The following is a 15,295-nucleotide window of genomic DNA, read 5'->3' on the forward strand; positions in this document are numbered from 1 at the left end:
CTTCCCTATGCCCTCCCATATCCCTCCCCTCCTTATATTGCGATAACTTGAAGACATAAGCTCTGATCGGCACCCCTTTCCCTCCCATAAGCATCTTATTTAACTATTCCTCCTTTATTATAAAAATTGATCAATCTATATATTTAAAACCCCTTACTTTCCCTTTTAATTATATACCAAGCTTCTTACATAAAAATCTTCATGAATTCAATTCAGTAAAAAAATTTATACTTTAAAATTACATTATGTTAACAAAATCAATCTAAATATCAAAAATACATTAGAATTTCCTTTACAACCCTTCTTAATAGTTGTAAATTGATTTTAAAACCATTAGTGCATTACAATATTTCTATGTATCAACTCCAATTGAGCTGAGTTCAATTTAATTAATTTATAAAATAAATTTATTAAGGTATGTTAACCACCTAAGTAATAATTAACCATCTCATGAATACCTTCAAGTTATTTTAATCTCCATCAGATCTATAAAATTCTTTAAATATTAATGATTTAAAATAAAATAAATAAGGATTTTTCTTTTTAATATTATGACATCAGAAAATGTAATAATTTTCAAATCTTATTTAAGATAATAGCAGTATAATATTTCATATTTATTTTAAGAATTACCATTGTAGTACTACTCTCTCTATAATAACTTTCTCCATTTCTATTGACCTCTATCATTTTCCTTAAAAGTAAAATCAAATACACTTAACATGGCCCATCATTTTGGCATTAATTAATTTCATGATTACCATTTTTAGTTTGCTGCTGTAGGGACCATGGTTGAAAAGGCCTATGATTCTAAGTCTGAAGTAAACAAACCCTCAGCAAAGTATCCTTGTCACTTGGTTTGTCTGTAGAACAGCTCTCACTGAAGCACCAGAGCTGGCGGCATCTGTACTTTCAGCAGCGGCTAGCGTCAACGAGGATCCGTCCATTCTGTGCATCCGAACTCTGCAACATCCATGATCTTCACCCTCTCGGGCTCTGCCATTTCTTCCAATTCTGCCATTATAATCATGTTTGGGTGCGCAGCCGTTTGGACACTGCCTGCTCTCTTAACCACTGTTGATCACCAGAAACTGGAAGCGCTGAGGTTGTCAGCTGAACATGTCGCGGCCCTTAATGTTTCAGTACGCCTCAGGAGCTACTAAAGCGCGTAGTCCTCCAACACCCCAGTGCCCGAGGCGAAACTTCTGCACCAGCAACCACAGGGAGGAGGCGAGCTGCTATCTTTTCTGTAGAGGGGGAATTCAACCCACGCAACAGCTCACCTACAACTCAACCATTGTCGGTGCAAAAAGGCCCGCAGCACTATTCATCAACGGAAACCCTTCACTTCTTCACCCTTCAGGGGACTAGCCTCAGGAATCTCCCTGGCTGTGTTTCCGAAGCAATTTTCCTCAAGGCCTCACTCGATGCTCCTCCCTCTCTCCTCCACATTCCCTCTGATGTCAGGTAAATATGAATATATGAATATTTATCTTCTTATTTGTTTTTCAATTCTAGAGTAGAATGCTCTTCAATTTTAATTTGAAACTATTCTAATCATTCCATTACAGTTAATGAATTAGTTGTAGCAGCCATCTTGATATCAATTAAAGTATATGAAAAAAGTATTAACAAGCCCCCCTTTATTTTTTTCATAACCAAACTTTTCATAGTCAGTTAAAATCAATAAAAACAAAATTTCAAACATATCTTCCCTTAATCCAGAGTTTTAATTCCATGAAATAAATTAAATTCTAATTCATAGGTGTTTCTTGAGATGACAGAAAATCCTTAAGTTTTTCTGGATCATTAAACTGATGGAATTTTCCTTTGTATGTGATTTTCATTAACGCAGGATAATATAATCCATACTGAGCTCCTATTTCTTTCAAAGGTTGTCTAAGTTGTAAAATTTTTTCCTGACCTGGACAGTCTCTTTTGCAAAATCTGGGAGAAAGATCAACTTGGAATCTTTGTATGTTAGATTTTTTTGTCTCTTTTGCAGCTTTTAAAATATCCAGTATTTGTTGGAATCTTAATAGTCTCAATATTACAGTTCTTGGTTTTTCTTGATGTTGAGCATTTTTTCTTCCAATTCTATGTGCTCTCTCAATTTCCAGTGTACTTTTAATTTTTATTAGAAGAATTTTTGATATTGCATCTTCTAAAAAAGAGATCATGTTTTTCCCCTCAGCACCTTCCTTTAATCCAATTATTCTTATATTCTGTCTTTTAGACCTATTTTCCATATCTATCATTTTTCTATTCATTTCCATCAAGATATTATGATCTTCCTTGTAATTTTGTTGTATGTGTTCAAATTTTCCCATTCTATCTTCCAATTTGTCCATGCTATTATTTAATATATCAAACTTACTGTTCATGAGATTCATTTGTTTCTTCATTTCCATTAGGTTTTAAATTGATATTCCTTAATTCTTCCATTACCTCAATTATATCTAGGGCATCCATAGGTAATGGAACCCCGCTGGCAGTTTGTGGATCTTCCTTTAATCTCTTAGTCTTTTCTGTTGATTTAGCAGGAGTTTCTTGTAACTTTAGTTTAGTTGATGCCATTTCCACAAATTTTAAATGATTTCAGAGAAAATTTATTGCTTTAAATCTAAGAAATGATGCTCATAGGAGGGAGCTCAGCCATTAGCCAGCCATCCACCAAGCCTCCAAGTTCCAGAATCCCTATGAGAATTCTTTATGTGACTTCCACCTCTGTGTATTATCTAAAATCTGTTTTTATATGGTTTCTATACTGGGCATTGCATGTGGCAAAAAATTTCAGTTTGGTTGACCCAGTTTTTGGATTCTCTTGGCTCATTTCTCATGTCTATTTTAATAAATTTTTTTAAACATATATTAATACATAGGCTAACATGCATTAAATTTAGTGTGCTCTAAGAAGCATGTTTATAAAGCTTTGGCAAGCAGTTCATACAGGTTTTAATACGTGTTAGATGTTAGCATGCATCCATGCTAACACTTGGGGCTCCTTTTACAAAGGTGTACTAGCGTTTTTAGTGTGTGCTATAGCGCGTGCTAGCCCAAAAAATATTGCCTGCTTATAAAGAGGCGGTAGCAGCTAGTGCGTGCGGCATTTTAGCGCAAGCTAAGCGCACGCTAAAACCACTAGCGTGCCTTTGTAAAAGGAGCCCTTAATTCATGGTAAGACAGCATAGAAAAAAATCTGAACTAGCCGCTTACCATAGTTAGAAGACATGGTCATCTTTGACACTTTGTGCGTAGATCGGTATTTCATACTAGCTATCGTGACTGACGATAGCATGGTTGCACTTTCTGGTACCTCAGAAGGAGGTGATAATACAGCCATACTACCAGTAGTCCATTCACCATAGTCTTTGATCTTCATCTGATCCTACCCTGCCATCCAAATCCACATCTCGTCACCCTAATACCCCCCTCCCCCCAGATTATAATCTTCAAACCTCTCCCATGGCATACCTCTTCGATTCCTAGTATTTTTTCAAGAGGACCAAACTGGCTCTGACTTGCACTGGCCCCTCTGGCATTTGCTGGTCTGGACCAGGAAGAAGGGAATAAGAGGGGACATACATGCCTGGAGAGATAGCAAGCAATGTTTGAAAGAATAAGGTGGAAGAAGGAGATGGATAGGAAAAAGAAGAGAAGAGGAGACGTAGATAAAGGTAAATAAACACAGGACAGGATGTCAAGGAGACAGGGAAAGTGTAGAATGAAAGAGTGGAGCAGAAATGTGAAGAAAAGACAGACCAAGAACATAAAGAGACTGGGGTAGTGGAAAGAAGTAGGAGTTAGGAAAGGAGGGACTGATGGAACGAGCTGTTTTGACAGAGGCTGGAATAAGACTAGAATAAGGAAAAGACAACAAAAAGGCTGAGAAACAAATTAAAAGGAGTGCAATAAATAAGAAGTCGAAAACTGAAATGGAGAACATTAAAAAAGATGAACTCAATCTACAGAAAAACTACAAAATGTCTCTTTTGAAACATGAAAATGTTTAAATACTGGCGCATTTGCAATAATTTTCCATTCTTTTGTTCAATAAGCAATATAAAATTGTATGCTGATCTAGCATGCCCATGTAAATGCCTCATCAAATATGCTGAACTGAAGTATACTTTTTTCGTTCCGGACCATTTACGGACTTTCCTGGACTTAAGAAGATCACAAAGGGTTAAAAAATTGGTTTAAAATTGGTTGGAGGAGCTTAAATCCCATTAATGCCACTAGTTTAAAATTGATTTTCTTGCTTATGTAATAAGTCCCTATTTCTTTTGAGCCACTACCCCACAGAACTAGTGTTAGGGGTCTAAGAAGAATGTATTGTTTCTTAACTTAAATTGTATTGTATTGAATTAAATTGTATTGAATTAAATTGTATTGTATCACTTAATCCCCCCATTGCCCCAGGTACATTAGATAGATTGTGAGCAGGGCAGGATTAATTCATCGAGGGCCCCTAGGCACACAAGTACACTGTGCCTCCTGCCCCACCCCACCATGCGCCCAGGCGAAAGCAGGAAGCTGTGTCAGAGGGAAACTTTGAGCAAGCAGCACTGCTTGCACAATTACAGTTCCTGCTGCCTTTCTTACCCACGTTGCTTGCTTGTCTTACTTTCCGTCAATGGGGGGGAGGGGGGGTGCTGCATTGCCGATCGGGGTGAGGCCCGCGTTGCCGATTGGGGGGAGGACCCGCATTGCTAATCAATGATGGAGGGGCCCATCGCCATTTGGAAAAAACAATGTTGATGCTCTCCTTCATCGGGCCCCCCTGACCATTTCGGGTCCTAGGCACGTGCCTACTTGGCCTATTGGTTAATCCTGCCCTGATTGTGAGCCCGCCAGGACAGACAGGGAAAAATGCTTGAGTACCTGAATAAATTCATGTAAACTGTTCTGAACTCCCTTGGGAGAAAAGTATAGAAAATTGAATAAATAAATAGTGTGAAAAGCTTCAGCGTCTGATAACCAGAGCTGGCATTGTGACATCATAATGCCTCATTCCACCAATGCCTAAGAGCCAGCCTCATCAGTGATGTCACAGTGGCTTGATTGTCCTACACTTAACTCACTTTTGCTACATTTTGATTTCTAGAGTGGTGCAGTGGTTAAAGCTACAGCCTTAGCACCCTGGGGTTGTGAGTTCAAACCCACGATGCTCCTTGTGACCCTCGGCAAGCCACTTAATCCCCCATTGCCCTAGGTACATTATATAGACTGTGAGCCCGCCAGGACAGACAGGGAAAAATGCTTGAGTACCTGAATAAATTCATGTAAACTGTTCTGAGCTCCCTTGGGAGAATGGGGTGGCGGAAATATGGGGAAGCTGAAAGTTACGAGGGTACAGGCTGAGAGCAAAGCAGAAGCACAGAGAACGGGAAAACTGCCCGAAACTCAAGGGGAGGCGGCCCAGGTAAATGCAGAGGAGGAGCAAAAACGACGGGACCTGCGGTGCTTATACACAAATGCAAGAAGCCTCGTGGCCAAGATGGGTGAACTAGAAGTCGTGGCCAAGGGGGAGGACCTGGATATAATTGGAATTACAGAAACCTGGTGGACAGAGGAAAATCAATGGGATGTGGCGCTGCCGGGGTACAAGCTCTACAGGAGGGACAGGACCCACAAGAAGGGGGGAGGCATAGCACTATATATAAAGGACTCTATCTACTCGGTCGGGATGGATATGGCGACAAAGGCAGAGGGGCTGGAATCGCTATGGGTCAAATTGCCGAGAAACAAGGGTGCAGACATAAAACTGGGGCTGTACTATCGCCCACCTGGTACGCCAGAAGGAGTCGGACACGACTTGGAAGCTGAACTGAGACAGGAATGCAGGACTGGAAGTGTAACAGTGATGGGGGACTTCAACTACCCGGGGATAGACTGGAGTACGGGTCACTCCAACTGCACTAGGGAAACAGGATTTGTAGAAGCTGTGAGGGACTGCTTCATGGAGCAACTAGTCAAGGAACCGACGCGAGGGGGTGCTACTCTTGACCTCATCCTAAATGGATTAGGGGGGCCTGCAAGAGGGGTAGAAGTGGGAGGACCACTAGGCAACAGTGATCACAACGCGATCAGATTCACATTAGAAAGGGGGACACCCATAGTAAGGAGGACCGCAACAACTGCGCTCAACTTCAGGAAAGGGAACTATGTTGCTATGAGGGAAATGGTGAGAAGGAAGCTCAGAAACATCTTTAGGATGGAGACTGTAGGAAGCGCCTGGACCCTATTCAGGGACACCCTACAGGAAGCACAAAAAATGTACGTCCCCAGTTTCAGGAAAGGCTGCAAGAACAAGCGGTCAAAGGACCCGGTTTGGATGTCAACTGAAGTAAAGAGGGCAATAAATGACAAAAAAGTATCCTTCCGGAGATGGAAAAAGGACCCAACGGAGGAAAATCACCAGGCGCACAGGAAATGGCAAAAGGAATGCCACCGAGAGGTTAGAAAAGCAAAAGGGGAATACGAGGAGGGGCTGGCCAGGGAGGCAAAAAACTTCAAGGCATTCTTCAGTTACGTAAAGGGGAAGCGACCAGCGAGAGAGGAGGTGGGGCCGTTGGATGATGGGGATAGGAAGGGAGTGATTAAGGAGGATAAAGAGGTAGCTGAGAGGTTGAACACGTTCTTCTCGTCGGTTTTCACGAGTGAAGACACATCTAATATACCGGATTCAGAGGAGCTCATGAGTGGGGAACAGGCCGAAAAATTGGAGCACATAGAGGTAAGTAAGGAGGATGTCCTCAAACAGATAGACAGGTTAAAATGCGGCAAATCACCGGGCCCGGACGGGATCCACCCAAGGGTTCTGAAGGAATTAAGACAAGAAATAGCGGGCACAATCCAGCATGTTTGCAACCTTTCCTTGAAAACTGGAGAGGTACCAGAGGACTGGAAATTGGCGAATGTCACACCTATCTTCAAGAAGGGATCAAGGGGTGACCCCGGGAACTACAGGCCGGTGAGCCTGACTTCAATTATAGGGAAGATGGGGAAGCTATGATCAAGGACGGCATTTGCGAACACATCAAGAGGAATGGCCTACTGAGAACTAGCCAGCACGGATTCTGTAAGGGAAGGTCGTGCCTAACGAACCTTCTGTACTTCTTTGAGGGAATAAGCAGTCGGGTGGACAATGGGGAACCCATAGACATCATTTACCTCGATTTTCAAAAGGCTTTCGACAAGGTGCCACATGAAAGGCTGCTTAGGAAGCTGTGGAACCACGGGGTGGGAGGGGATGTGCACAGATGGATCAAGAACTGGTTGTCGGGTAGACTGCAGAGGGTCGGAGTAAAGGGCCAATATTCTGACTGGCGGGGAGTCACGAGCGGTGTGCCACAGGGATCGGTGCTGGGGCCGTTACTCTTCAATATATTTATCAATGACCTGGAAAAGGAGGCGAAGTGCGAGGTTATAAAATTTGCAGACGATACCAAACTGTGCGGCAGAGTTAGGTCCAGGGAAGAGTGTGAGGACCTGCAAAGGGACCTGGACAAGCTGGAAGACTGGGCAAACAAATGGCAAATGTGCTTTAACGTGGAAAAATGCAAGGTCATGCATATAGGGAAAAAGAACCCGTTATTCAACTACAAATTGGGGGGGGGGGGCATTGTTGGGAGATAGCAGACTAGAGAGAGACTTGGGTGTGCTGGTGGATGCATCACTGAAGCCATCTGCACAGTGTGCAGCGGCCTCAAAAAAAGCCAACAGGATGCTGAGCATCATAAAGAGGGGCATAACAACCAGGACGCGGGAAGTCATCATGCCATTGTATCGAGCGATGGTGCGTCCACATCTGGAATACTGCGTTCAGTATTGGTCGCCGCACCTCAAGAAAGACATGGCGGTACTTGAGAGAGTCCAAAGGAGAGCAACGAAACTGGTAAAAGGGCTGGAACACTGCCCATACGCTGAGAGGTTGGATAGGCTGGGGCTCTTCTCTCTGGAAAAAAGGAGGCTCAGGGGAGATATGATAGAGACCTTCAAGATCATGAGGGGCATAGAGAGGGTGGATAGGGACAGATTCTTCAGACTGAGGGGGACAACAGGTATGAGGGGGCATTCGGAGAAACTGAAGGGAGATAGGTTCAAAACAAATGCAAGGAAGTTTTTCTTCACCCAAAGGGTCGTGAACACTTGGAATGCGCTACCGGAGGAAGTGATCAGGCAGAGTACGGTACATGGATTCAAACAGGGATTGGATGGATTCCTGAGGGATAAAGGGATCGTGGGATACTGAGAGAGGTGCTGGGATGTAATACAAGTATAGAAAGCTAACCAGGTAATAAGTATAGAAAGCCAACCAGGTCGTGCATGGGCAAGACCAGAGGGTGAGGACTTTGATGGGAAGATAGGACTTAAATGAGAAACCAAGGTGGAAAGGGGCCCCTTCTGGTGATTCAGACAGGTCGTGACCTGTTTGGGCCGCCGCGGGAGCGGACTGCTGGGCAGGATGGACCTATGGTCTGACCCGGCGGAGGCACTGCTTATGTTCTTATGTTCTTAATGGTATAGAAAATTGAATAAATAAAAATATTTGAAATTGTTTCTTTTCGTTTTATTGCTTGTTATGTATTTCAAATTACAATAAATTTAAAAAAAATTATGCTGATTTGTACAAACACATCACCAAACTATCAGTAAATTTCCAACATAGTGTTCCATAATTTACAGCAGTTTGCCACAGGGTCTACTAATGAGCTTCTGCCAGGGAAAACAGGGGCGGCGGGGGGGGGGGAGGGGGGGATCATGTGCCTATAACCACAGCAAGAGATCATCAAATCCACCTTTTATAGTCATCCCAAAGTCCCAGGAATTTATGGGAGTCCTTTGTATACATTTTAAAGGCCAAAGGGAAATAGCTGAAAACAGATTGTAGTAGAAGGAGATCAAAAGATATGAGGCATGTTTTCCCAGTTCAGAACACAATCTGCAGTTTTCTCTGACTTTACCTCCCAACCCAATGTGCTTTTATGGGGTAATTATGTAGCTGTCACTAATGATGGAAAGTGCCCATGTGATTTTCACCCATAGATTCTGACCCACTTTTCAAAGGGAAACTACATATAAAAACTTCCTCTTTGAAAATTAAGCTAGAGAACAAATTTTAGCAAATTTATTTATTTATTTAATTTTCTATACTGTTCTCCCCGGGAAGCTCGGAACGATTTACATGAATTTATTCAGGTACTCAAGCATTTTTTTCCTCTGTCCCGTTGGACTCACAATCAAAGACTGCACTATTTGATAAATTCATTTCTTAATGAAGTTTTATTTTAAATAATAATTTTATATAGTCTATACTTTAGATAACATGTATTTTTCTTCTCAATACTTCGTACTTTGCTGATTGTCCAGCTTCTTTTCTGTCGTTTGATTGTTGGCGGTATAGAAGAATAAAGTTACGTTATGTTATTGTATCTAATGTACCTGTGGCAATGGGGGACAGGTGGCCCGCTCAGGGTTACAGGGGACAACGTGGGTTTGAACCTACAACCACAGGGTATTGAGGCTGTAGTTATAACCCCTGCACCACACCCTCAGACATCATAAGGTAGAAAATAGCAAGACAACCATTGTCTGATAGAGATGGCAAACATACCCCCTCTTTTTCGAACATATCACGCGGGTTTTAGGGTCAGCATTGGCGGTAACTGCTCTGATGCTCATAGGAATTTTATGAGCGTCGGAACCGTTACCACCACTGCCAGCGCTAAAACCTGCCCTATGCGTTTGTAAAAAAGGGGGATAGTTAACAAAGCATGGTAAAATATAAAATGGCAAAACATGGTAAGGTGAGACATAACATCGTGAGTGTAGAATATCGGAGCAGAGCACAGCAGTCATAGTATTACAAGCATGGCTGACAAAGTGAGACACGCAATAATGGAAAGGCAAGAATTCACAGCATGGAAGACAAAGTACAGTAAACACTGAGGCATAACTTCTGTAAAGTGCACCTAACTTTAGGCATGCTTTAGGCGTCCGATTTAAGTGGATATTGAGCGATTTAAGGGTCTTAACAAGTGTTATGACACCACCTTGACCACCTCTCCTTCCGTTTACTGGTCCAATCATTAATCTTAAGCATACTGGACTACTGTAATATCATATACCTAGGAGCCTATAAAAACACCATCAAACGTCTAAGAATAGTACAAAATGCCGCCGTCCGCCTCATCTTCGGCCTCAAAAAATATGACCACGTTAGCCCCTACTACGCCAAACTCCACTGGCTGCCGGTGGAGGCAAGAATCACCTTTAAATTCGCTTGCCTCTGCTTCAAAACCTTAGCAGGCTCTTCACCAATCTACCTATCTGAGCACCTTGAAATTACTGGCCCCTCTCGTACTCGAAATACCTATCTGTTCTCATTCCCCTCCCTGAAGGGCTGCCTGTACAAAAAATTCCTTGACCGATCACTAGCATTCCAAGCGGGAAAATGGAACAAATGCCTCTCTACTCTCATCTCCAATTCCCCCCACTATCAAACATTCAGGAAGTTAACTAAAACCTACCTTTTTGACAAATTCCTCTGATTTATCCTCCCTCTTCCTCCCCCCTCCCTCCTCTTCTGACCTCTCTCCCCCAGACCCTTACCACCTCATGTAATACCGACATCTATAACGCCGCTGTATCGAGCTTATAGCAAATGTAACTACTCCGAACATATAACCTAGCTGCCAAAATAACTTCACCGTATATTTATTGTCTAGAATGTAAAGGTAACTTGACCGAATATGTATCGTCTAAAATTGTAAATGTAACATCAACGAAATTGTAACTTCACTGTAAATGTACAGTCTCTTCATCTGTTAACCGCATAGAACTTCCATGGTAATGCGGTATACAAGAATAAAGTTATTATTATTAATTGGAACTTAGACAGACTTATGTGTCCTTATAGCAGCTAATGATACCATTGCTATACAAGTTTCTGTGTAGCACAGGAGTGAAGCTTCCTTCCCCTTCCATGCTGATGTTCCCAAATCACTAATATATTATAAAAACTAATATATTATAAATATCCTTTTAAACATGGTATACTGTGTTTTTATTATCCTTTTAATGATGGTATAGTTTGGGTTAATTATGTTAAAGCTTACAGTCCTGAAATAATGTTAACAAATCAGTAAACACCACCTTTTTATATATAACATCGTAGGGACGTCTATCTGGTGTCTATATGGGGTTTTTGGGAACGTGTGCCTAATAGACGCCTAAGATATGCTTAGTGCATTGGAGACGTCTATACGATGCCTAAACAGTGCCTAAATAATGCTGATTGCCACTTGCGCTACAAGGACGTCTATAGCACGATTAAAGTTAGGTACAGAATCTAGGCCTGAGTGGCCAACATGGTATGAGAGATTATTACATGGTAGACATAGAATTGCAAACAGTACTGTTTAGTAAATATGGTGTACTGTATAGTAAAGTATATTCTAGTGTATTAGGTCAAAGATGGTGTGGAAGAACATTGAATGAGAAAACATGGTATGGTCTGATATGGGACGAGTCATATGGAGTGACATAATTTAAAAAAAAACCCCACATAAGTTCATTTTGGGCCTAAGTTGCTAGTCGTCCAAAGTCAGAAACATCCAAAGTCCATTCTCAAAAAATACGTCCAAAATATTTTTTTTTTGAGAATCGTCTACTTCTATGGCCAGCCGTTTGATTGTCCAGACTGCTAAGTCGTCTATCTTTATACCCCATTCTCATCCAATAAATCGTCCAAGTCAAAAATGCCTAGAACAAGACCCTTTGGATGTGGGAGGGACCAGCAAAGTGATAGACTGGACACCCAGACATGGCAACAAAGTAGTGGGGCACCTTACAGGGCACTGCTGTGAACTTCACAAAAAGGGTGCCACATAAACATCTCCCCACAACTAATAAATATCATAATTGAAATGATATTCACCATAGGAATATAATTTCCATTATGATACTTATTAGTTTGATGAATTAGATTATATTTTTGATGTTCCTTTTTATCATATTTATATGGCTGTTTCCTTTTGATATATTTTTCATATTTTTTTACAAACAAGTCTTCAAGTTTATTTAGTTTTTAAGTACTGGTGGTCTTTATCTTTACACCATATTATTGACTTACTGATGTTTTTCCTGCTTTTGAGTATACTCATTTTCATTATTTATAGACTATTGATTTATTGTTCTTTTCTATGAGTTCATGCTGATTTGAATTTTTTTAATGCAGTCTTGACCTTTATTCATGTAAAGTGTATTTTTTCTAGACTAATAGCCACACCCCTGAGGCAGATTTCCACTTGGAGGCCGAAACACTGACCGTGTCGGGTCATCAACTGGATCATTCCACAATAAGGACATTACGTTTATAGGACTTTTTATTCATTTGCTTTTAAATGTATTTTAATTTGAGTTCATAGAAATAAAGATTGTTTGTCTCAGGGTTGACGTGTCCTATCCCACTCCCCACTGGCTTTCATTTTTGTTGGATTTTACATGGGGTTTCTGTTCCCTTTCTTCTGATTTATATGGGTGGCCAGTCCTATCATTTTGCTGACCCCTCCCATGTCCAAAAGGTCTAGTTTATGACACTGCCTGCACATGTATATTTTTCAGTAGCATTTGCGACTGGTTTTACAGAGCATTTTGTGTTTGCGAGTTTCTATGCGACATAAGACAAGCCTTGAGATTACAAGTCAACCCCTGAGGAAGGCTTTCTATTGGAAGCCGAAACACGGACCATGTTGTGCCCAATGATAAAAGTAAAATGACTTTATATTCGGCTTGCATTGATATATATGTAATGTTTTAACACAGGGGTGTCCAACCTGCGACCCAAGGGCCGCATGCGGCCCCGGTCGAGGGCGATGCAGTGTTTTCCTCTGCTGCCCCCAGGTGTTTACCGTCTTGCCGGCTCCCTCCTCTGTCTTGCAGCAGCATTTGCGCGTTTGTGCGGCCCCAGAAACATTTTTTTCAGCCAGGTTGGATACCCCTGTTTTAACAGATGATTATTTGTAATAAATTATGCTTGTTCGTGCTCATCGCCGCTGAGCAGCAGAAGAAAACGCATCCCACGGCTGCCGCCACCCACCAGGTTAGCAGCGGGCAGGAGTGTGGAAAGCTTGCTCCAGGACCACCAGGGCTAAATTTTTTGGGAGGCTACAGCCCCTGTGGCCACCCCCGTTCCGACACCTTTGCAGGGTGAGCTTTTTTGCTGTGTACGTTTAACACCGCAATTTAGTAAACGGACTCCAGACAGAGCAGTTTTCTAAAAGCCCATTTTTGTGGGTAATAAAATCTGTTTTACTAACGTAAATGGCTAAGAATTTCCCATCCTAAAGGACAATTTTCCAAAATGATTTACTCAGGCCGATTGCCCTTATTGGAAATCGACGGCTTTGCAATGGCTAAATGTATGTGCAGGATTTAACAATGCGCATGCTTTTAGCCAGTCAAAGGGGGTTCCTTTTACTTAAACTAAGCACATGCTAAACACTGCATGTCCTATTTTAAATGTATGGCTCATGTGGCATTTAGCACATGCTAAACTTAAGCAAAAGGACCCTTAAATCAGACTTTCTTGTGAGCTGGAGTTTAGGTTACAGATGAAATCATCAAGGTTTATAAAACTCATCCCTGTAATTTTTAGTGGATGTCAGTAGAAAGCTGCAAAAAAAAAAAAAAAAGGTAACATAGGCTGTCCTGTCTGGAATTCACACTCTGTAACTTGGGCTTCATCAATGTTTGGATGGGTGACCACCATTACTTTAAGCTGAAGACTTCTGTTTTACGTTATAATGAAATGTTTACCATTATGTATTAGGATGAACATTTGTTTGAAACATTTCCACGGTAATGCGGTATACAAGAATAAAGTTATTATTATTATTATTAATTTCATTCCTTTTTGACTGAAATGACAGGATAAGACCAGAAATTTTCTGGTTGATATTCAAAACAATTTAACCAGCCAGAAAGAGCTTCTGACCAGTTAAAACACTTGTTCAGGGCTCTCCGCTAATTTTCAGTGGCACTTAACTGATTATTGCTGCTGAAAATTAACAGTTAGCGCCTGGGATTGAGTTGACAGTTGACCAGTTTTGTGCCAATATTCAGCACTTAACTGGCCAGGTTAACTGCATAAATGGAACCACACAGTGGTGTAAATGGGTAGCTAGGTGCCTTCTTCGTGATAGGCCGGCGTCTCTCCTCCTCTCTGCCCCCCATATACCTCTTAAATGTTCACTGGCATGAGCAGCATTTTCCACTTGCTGCTTGCGCTGATCTCAGCTCCCTTCTGACATCACTTCCTGGTCGCAGGACCAGGATGTGACATCAGAAGGGAGCCGTGTCTGGCGTGAGCTGTGCTGGTGAACATTTCAAGAGGTACTCGAAAAGTGGGGAGGGTGCTCAAGCACATAGCAAGGTGATGCAGGATGCCACCACCTCGGGTGCTAACCTCCTTCGCTATGCCACTGGGACCATATAAAGCACAGACATATCTTTGGCCAACCCAGCCCATGTGCCTAAGGCCCCGCCCACAGGAGGGGCCTAAGGCTAATGGGCCTATTCTGGTTGGCCCAGGTTCCTCAGGTCCTACCTGTGGGCAGGGTTTGAGCCGCTTGGACCAATCAAACCCTAAGGCCAGCAATTCAAGGGATGGCTGGCCTGCCGGACGGATGGGCTTGGCACCTGTCCATCCGGCCAACGATTTTAAGGTACGGGGGATTGAGGGGTCGGTGGGGGGAGGTCTCACGGGTCAGCAGGGGAGCCAATCGGGTGTTCGGGGGGCGATCGTGGGAGGCGGGTGCATCGATGGCAGGAGAGCCTGGGAACCCTCCTGCCCATATTTTAGTGGGGATGGGGGGTAGGGGGTTCGTCTGGACAGGAGGGGTTGGGCTCCCTCCTGGCTCGATCGTAGTCGGGGGTTCAGGGTGTCGCCGGGGCAAGAGGGCTTGGGCTCCCTCTTGCCCCGATTGTAGTCAGGGGTTTGGGATGTTGTCGGGGCAAGAGGGCTTGGGCTCCCTCTTACCCTGATCGTAGTCAGGGGTTCGGGGTGTCACCAGGCAGCAGGGCTTGGGCTCTCTCCTGCCTGGATCGAGTCGCGGGGGAGGGCTGATCGCTGCAGGAGAGATGGCTCATCTCTCCTGCCGCGATGGTGATCGCCCACCCCCTTCCGAACCGTGGCACTTCGGGGTGAGGATCGCCGGCAGGGGAGATGCCCTGCCGCGATGCTCACCCCAAAGTGCCGTAGTTCGGAGGGGGGTGGGGGTTCAACATC

The 15,295-nt window shown here is 42.9% G+C and overlaps 1 protein-coding gene and 1 long non-coding RNA gene across 3 annotated transcripts in view; one reads left to right on the top strand and one right to left on the bottom strand.

Moving 5' to 3' along the window:
* LOC117369281 overlaps positions 1 to 13,738 on the top strand; it is an 84,698-nt gene extending 70,960 nt beyond the window's left edge. Inside the window, exon 3 of the long non-coding RNA XR_004541109.1 lies at positions 12,282 to 13,738. This is a non-coding gene — a long non-coding RNA (uncharacterized LOC117369281). The remainder of the gene's footprint in view (positions 1 to 12,281) is intronic.
* Positions 1 to 15,295, bottom strand: part of NTN3 (netrin 3) — a 312,749-nt gene that overhangs the window by 45,282 nt on the left and 252,172 nt on the right. The window lies entirely within an intron of this gene.

Source organism: Geotrypetes seraphini, chromosome 11, assembly GCF_902459505.1.
Source record: "Geotrypetes seraphini chromosome 11, aGeoSer1.1, whole genome shotgun sequence".
Classification (NCBI taxonomy): domain Eukaryota; kingdom Metazoa; phylum Chordata; class Amphibia; order Gymnophiona; family Dermophiidae; genus Geotrypetes; species Geotrypetes seraphini.